The sequence below is a fragment of the Cryptomeria japonica genome, chromosome 10 (genome assembly GCF_030272615.1).
Source record: "Cryptomeria japonica chromosome 10, Sugi_1.0, whole genome shotgun sequence".
Lineage (NCBI taxonomy): Eukaryota > Viridiplantae > Streptophyta > Pinopsida > Cupressales > Cupressaceae > Cryptomeria > Cryptomeria japonica.
Genome location: NC_081414.1, coordinates 514,895,474 through 514,903,149, shown reverse-complemented (window position 1 = coordinate 514,903,149; position 7,676 = coordinate 514,895,474).

Here is a 7,676-nt window from a genome sequence, read left to right as displayed (position 1 = left end):
TCTGAATTCGAGAGAAATAGGCTAATGGCTCATTGGGAATCACTCCAACATCCTTGAGTATGAGATCCACGAACAGATATGAAAACTGATAGGAATCATAGGAGGCCAACAGTAGGGGTGTCCAACAAGACACCAACATTACATTTCCAGACTCATCGTAAGTGGCCAAGCGCATGAATTGTGCGAAGAAAGCTTCATTTTGGTGCAAAAGCATGTGTACCAATACTAAAGAGAATCTAAAATGCTGCAACTACTGGAACTCAAATAATTGCTTAATGATGACTCTAGCAATAGTTACAGAGAAGTCGAAGTGAAAAGGCTCTCTTTACTTCCTACATTTGAAGAGAACCCATCATGGAAGCTGTGATATCCCAGTCGTTGTCATGACCACACAGCCATGCCAGGGTAGAGGAGATATCTTTGAGGTTGTCTTTCTTTAGGTTACTGTAGGACAAAGTAAACTTTGGAAGTCCTGTCGACAGACTTCGATTGAGGGTACTTTGATAGAAAGTCAAAGCATCTCTCCTGGTGTTCCAAAACTCCTCCATTGATCTTTCTAAGAAAACCTCTATTGTTTCAAGAATTGGGAAGCACATCATCTCCCTAATGGCTTCTGGAGATATGACCAATCTTAGGAGGGATCTGCTAACAGAGCATGAGGTGGGATCAAAAACCTCCACAAAAGCTGCTATGAGCCCAAGACAGTACGAGACTACAGGAACCAAGGATCGGGGAGCGCCACTGTTCTAGAAACGCACCACCACAGATTGAGGGTTAGTTCTGTGATGCAACATCCTTGAGAAACCAACCTCTCTGAGGTTCTTGGGTTTCTTATGAATCTCGAGCTCAAAAATATTTTCCAAAGAATCCAGAATAACAGATGCATTCTAGGTTGTCGTTTTAGCCTTGGCCTTCACTTTTGGATACTCCTTCCTTGGAGGGATGGCATGCACAAAATAGGATAGCTCCTCAAAAAAATTAACCCTGAAACCTCTGGGAATAGCACTTGCGGACGTGGCCTCAGAATCTATTATAGGTAGAAAACTTCCCTTCTTTTTCCTGGAAAAACTAAATATGGGAGATAAAACTTTGCTCGCCTTCCTTTTCCTTCCACTTTTCAAAAATAAAATAGACCGATAGGAGGGAAAAGCTTCAAGCCTTAAATGTATAACATGCCTGGGTTTTCATGAAAGCCAAGTGCTTAATGGCAAGGGCTTTCTTACAGGCGCGCCAACTCAAATTACTACTGCAATAAACCCCCACAGATGAAGGGTATCATAATTCCCGCTTCCCTAGAATACCTTTGGCTAATTCAACATTACTCGGGTGAAGTTCCTCAGGCAAATATTTTCTTTAATCGAGAGGATCGGTCAGAAATAATGATCATGCGGGTTGAAATAGTTTGGCGGAACTTAATATTTAAAGCATGACATACCTGAATGTATGCATGACTCTTTGCTCATATCCACCTCTCTCTTCAAGGTAACTGACAAGACCTCGGTATCCTAAAGACAATCCCATTTGCATGACGCGGATTAATGGAGACATGACAGAAACATTGGAATTTGGGAAGGCATGAGCTCCGAGCATTGGACATCCTTCTGCCGAAATTCTGCTATAAGTATGTCTTTTCAAACATTCTTTTACCATATTGCAAGCTTTAACAGTGGAGTTTTTGAAGAAATGGATACTCCTATTAGGCTTGTCAGCAAGAAAGTGTAGGTTGCTTTCTTGGGAAACATTTTCGACCGGAGGTTGTAGGGGATGTTGCGCAGGAAGAACCCTTTAATAATAGCCGCCATTAAATGGATACTTGGAGAGGATTTTGTTGGTAACCTAGACTGATATCGAGGGAATACGGACATCTTCTCATGATTCATAGCCTTTCTGCTGGATTGTGGTCAGTTTGGGGTGCTAGCGACGTAGCTGACTCATGCTCTTTTTCTTGAGGATTACTTGGGTGGACTAGAGAATGTAGTTTCATGCTATGTAACCTTTCGAGGGCTCCCTATGGCATCTGACTTGGAGCGGTTCATCACACTCAATGAAGAGGTGGCCTGGCATCCACTCATCGGTGGGCTAAAAACCATGATGCTGTCCTCTCATTGGTATTGCATCGAGTTTGCCGTGAAATTTCTTCTGCGCATCTATTTGATAATCCCAGTTCCAGAAGGCACAAATTGGTATACTGGATTCAAAGACTACATCTTCCCGAGAATTTTAGTGCCAGATTAGCAACCAAACCTTGTTGTCATTTTCATGCCCAGGGAGCTTGAGAGCGCCTCTGACTCAGAGTGGTTGGGGGAAGAATAAAAAATTGACACTGATGAGCGAGAGACTGAGGAGAACCACTGAAGAGGTGACAACTCGTCGACCTAGATTTGAACCAAAAAGATTGTAGAAAAAGGAGAGGCCAAGAGCCTACTCATTTTATAATGAAAATATAAGAAGCTCTTTATATAATCAATTTTTGTTTTTCTCCTTTATCTATCTTCTCTTTTTCTCCATCTGCTTGCTTGACTCTAACTGGAAATAAATAAGATAAATAGGCACTATATACATTATGAGCATGATAAACATTATATACTTTAAAAAGGGAAGGGAACCCTTAATGAAAAGGCTTGAGGTGGAAACTATTAACCAGGATGGGGAGGGGGTCCCCATTCATGTCTTCTAACTCGAAAGAATTGAAACCTTTGCAACCTATAATGCAGAAAGGTCCCTCCCATAGGCAGTCAAACTTGGTGTGTTGACCAGGTTTCGCTATCCTCTCGTTATATTTCAATACAAGGTCTCTGAGGGCGAAAATTAGATTAGAACTCTTTTTACTGTCAAACCATCTTTTGACAACTTCCTATCTATCTTGGAGAGCCATGAAAGCTACCTTCCTTGCTTCTTCTAGCTCCATAATCTCTGCCAACCTTATGGCCATGGGGCCATTTTCGGCAACTTCTATTGATTTTAGCAATTGCAACGCTAGGATTTCTAGTGACATGGGGAAAAGTGCATCTTTTCTATATACCAATTTGTACGGGGAGTTTTTTAGAATCTGTTTGGGTGTTATGCGGTCTACCCATAGTGCGCTTCTTAGGTGGTGGTGCCACTCCCTCTTGTATTTAGAACCTATCCTTTTGATAAGTTTGATCAGGTTTTTGTTAGTGGATTCAACAAGTCCATTCCCTTGAGGATAGTAGCTAGAGGAGGTTTTGAGATAAATACCTCTGCTGAGGGCAAATTGGGTAATTCGTGAGATTATGAATGCATGCACATTATCAGATATAATGGTTTTTGGGGGACCGTACTAGCACGTCAGATCCTCTAGGAAAGCCAATACCTCGCTTTCTGATGAATTATGTAAAGGAACGACTTCGGACCATCTGGTGAAATAATCAGTAGCAGTCAGGATCCACTTATGTCTGACTGAACTTGGGGGGTTGATCATTCCGATAAAATCAAGGCCCCATTGAGCGAAAGGCTCTTCCACTGACACAGGCGTCAGTGGCATTGCAGCTTTCTTACTTCTTCCTATGTAATGTTGGCACTCTTTGCATCCCCTTACTAAATTGTGTATATCTTTGAACATGGATGCCCAAAAATATCTAGCTTGGGTAATCTTGATAGCGGTTGTAGGTGCAGAGAAGTGGCCTCCTGAGGAGCCATAGTGAAACTCATGTAGGATTTTATCAACTTGGCTCCAGTCCACACAGCGGAGCAGAACTCCATCAAAATTTATTTTGAAAAGAGTTCCATCTATTAAGCGGAAACTGCTATTTTGGAGTCTGTAGAACCTCTTCTTAGCCCGGGGAAGATTTTTAGGAAAAATCCCAGTCTTCATAAAATGTTTTCTTTTGGAAATCCAGCTACCACTGGGAACATCTGGCACAAACATAATTGTTTCCTCTACGGTCGCTTCATCACCATGGGGTTCACAATCTTACACTATATATTCACACAGGCCTCTCCCGCGAACAAGCTTTGTGGGCTTGATATCGACATCATATTCTAGAATCTTAGTGATCCAATTTTCCCTCTTTTCAGTTATGTCACCCTCCATGATGTATTCCCTTACTGTGAGATGGGTTATGTACACCATGATTTTATTACAGACAATGAAATGCCTGAATTTCTTTAGTCCTTTTATGACGGCTAGGGCTTGCTTTTCGACAAAGTTGTATCAGACCTCATAATCCTTAAGAGTTTTTGAATGGAAAGCTATGGGATGCTCTCCTCCTTCTTGGACATCTTTTTGGGTTAGAACCATGGTGATGCTATGCTAACCAGAATAAATGTACATTATAAAATCCTTAGACATGTCTGGGTTAGACAATACGGGGGCGGAACAGATAGCATTTTTTATTTCATCAAAAGCTTTTTTGGCTTCAACAGTCCATTTGAAATGTATATCTTTTTTTAGCATGAGAGTAATGGGTCTTATTATTCCGGCAAAGTTAGAGATAAAACGGCTAACAAAATTGACCTTTCCTAGAAAAGATTGGACTCCCTTTTTGTTGACCGGAAGGGGAAGGTCTTTAATAGCCTTGACCCAGTTTGGATCAATGGAGACACCTTCTTTTGAAACTATATGCCCAAGTAATTTTCCTTGAGGAACCCCAAAGATACATTTTTTTGGGTTTAAGGAGATCCCAAACTCAAGACATTTTTGGAGAACTAATTTGAGATGATCAAAATGATCCTCCCGATGTTTGGAAAACATAGTCAGGTCATCTAAGTATATTAAAATTATCTTATTAATTATCTCTTTGAAGCCTAAATCCATGGCCCTTTGAAAAGTTGCTCTGGCATTTGGCAATCCGAAAGGCATCTTTTGATATGCAAACGTCCCCACTTAGTAGTGAACATCGTCTTGTGCTGGTCTTCTGCTTTCACACTTACCTGGTTATATCCTGAGAAACCGTCGAGCATTGAGAACATTTCTGATCCAGCCACTATGCTTAGTAATTGTTCCATGGATGACAGGGGATAGTGATCTTTGAGAGACACTCGATTCAGATCTCAAAAGTCCACACAGAGCCGGATATCTCCATTTTTCTTTCTAACAGGGACCAAATTTGACACCCATGAACTATGCTTTATGGGGTAAATAATCCTTGATTCGATTAGCTTTTTCAATTGTTGAGCCATGAGGGATTCAATTTTTGGGTTAACTGGTCTTTGCTTCTACCGGACTGGCTTAGCCTCATTTGCGAGCTTGATGGTATGCTGGATTATCTTAGGACAATAACCCCTTAAATCCTCATAAGACCAAGCCATGGCACCTTCATATTCATAACAGTATCGGGCCAACTTCTTTTTGTCTTCGGAGGAAACACCTTTTCCTACCTTTGAGAATTCTTTTGCTACCGACTGACATCTCAGCGTAATCTTCTTTATTTGTTGTGAGCTTTTGCTTATACTTTTTAGCATCTTCATGTTTAAACAATTTCTCTAAGGTGATCAAACCATTAGGGAGCTTATTGGACTTTAACTGAATGACCTGATTCCCATAAGATTCTTTTATCTTAGGCTGCAGCTAGTCAGCAAATTCTCCCAAGCTTTGGATGAACAAAGCGATCTGTTCATCACTTTCTAACACTTGCCAATATGCATCATTGTCAGGAATAGTCGGGCGGACCACCACATTAACTGCTTGGGAGCTGGTTAGGAAGTCCGTAGCAGGATCAAAATGTGCTCCTATGGTGGCCATGTGATCTGCTATGGTATTTAGTTTTCGAGGAATGCTTATGATATTGAAAGCATCAAAACTTTCTATTAGATCCCACACTCTGGCTCAGTAAGACCTCATGCAGACATGCTTAGCACTGGATATCCCTCAAACTTGATGAACCATTAGCTTAGAATCGCCAAGGACTTTCAATTTTATAATGCCCATCTTTTCCGCCATGTTCAAACCTTGAATCAGTCCTTCATACATTGCTTCATTATTTGAGCATGCAAACTGCAACTGGAAAGGCTTTTAGATTTGATCGCCCAAAGGGGGAGTGAGACAAACTTAGCTCCAGAGCCCATTTTGCATTTAGCATCGTCGAAGTGTAGGGTCCATAGTGCCAAAGACAACTGATCTTTAGATAACGGATCCTTGGTGAGCTTTGGGATGATCTGATTTTCTTCAAAAATGCAATAGGTACCCAGGCTAGTGACATGGTAATTAGAGAAGGGGTTTGAATCTATGAACTCATTTAGGAAAGCTTCTTGCTTAGGTGGAATCTCTCCCATTACTTCTTTGTCTTCTAAAATCTCTACCACCTTTCATTCATCATTGGATATAAAGGTGTGGGTAGGCTCAAAATTAATCAAGCCTGGTCAACTATGTGCTCAGCGTGGAGGGGTTCTGAAAGGATTTTCATCTTGGCACCATGTCGGGTGTGGAGGATAAGATGGGACCAATCTAGGGACATATAGCCTCCTATTTTAGCAATAAAATCTTGAGAAAGACAGAGTCCAAAGACTAGGGGGATATCGATGACTACTACTTCTTGGGACACTGTTACACTTGGACATGCAAATAATGTTAGGGGGAGGCTTTTGATGAGACCTACCATCTGAACCCTCTTCCCATCAATCTGCATGACTCCTTTATTCAAAGGATCATACCTGATGTTTAATACCTCAGCAATTTGCTTAGGCATGATAGTAGTGCTAGCCCCAAAATCTATCATGGAGTTATGCAAAAGTTTATCTCCAACTATAAGGGTAAGGTAAAAAGGATTTGGCTTAGGCTTACCTTCTCCTTGGGCAGTAGGGGGTGAGCTTTCATTTGTCAATATGGCCAGAGAGCGCGCTTTACCCGCTGCTGGTCAAGAACCCGTTCTGTCAGTCTGAAGGGACTGTGGAGCTACCACACCTGCATCCTTTTGGTCATGAGACAATGCCTCTCTTAGTCTGCTATTTTTCTTTGGGATACTCAGGAGATCCCACAGAGAGACATGAGTCAAGGCTTTCTTCAACTGTTCAACTACATCCAACACCTGAGGCGTGAGAACCTTTGGCTCTTTTGGCTTATAAGGGATGAACTCTTTCCTTGGATAGGGAGAATTGATGACTAGTAGTTCCAGGGGCCTATCCACGGGTACTGATCTCATATTGCTAATCTTCCCCGGTCAAATGCCTTTTAGAGTGAAGGTTGTAATCTGAGTGCACAAGAGGGGCTCCATCCTTTGGGGTGATTAGGCAATTGGTTAGTACAATGTCGTCATCCTCCATCCATGAAAAAAGCGCATGGTCAGGGGTGATCTCCGCTTCTTGTTGTAATGACATCCCTTGCATCTAAGCGATAAAAGCCACATTGTCCATACCATGAGATGTATATGTAGATTCATCCAGCATCATGCCTGAGTTCCTTTGTTCTGCAACCTTCTGCTGCAAATTCCCCTTTGGGCAATTCCTCGAAGTATGAGCATTGTTGCACGGGAAACACCAAGAGTTTGTGTCATCTACCAAGTTATTTTGACCTACTGTCAATTCTCTACCAGCAGTTGGGTAGACAACCTTCAACGGATTAGGGACTGGGACTATTTGGCCATTTGGCGAAAGAGGTTTGTCAGCACGATGATTTTTATGTTGGTACGGAGGTTGGTTCCCTTGGAAATTTTTCTAAAAAGGGTCCTTGGCGGGTGAGACCTGGGCTCTTTTTAGGTTGACAATTTCATTGGAGAAGG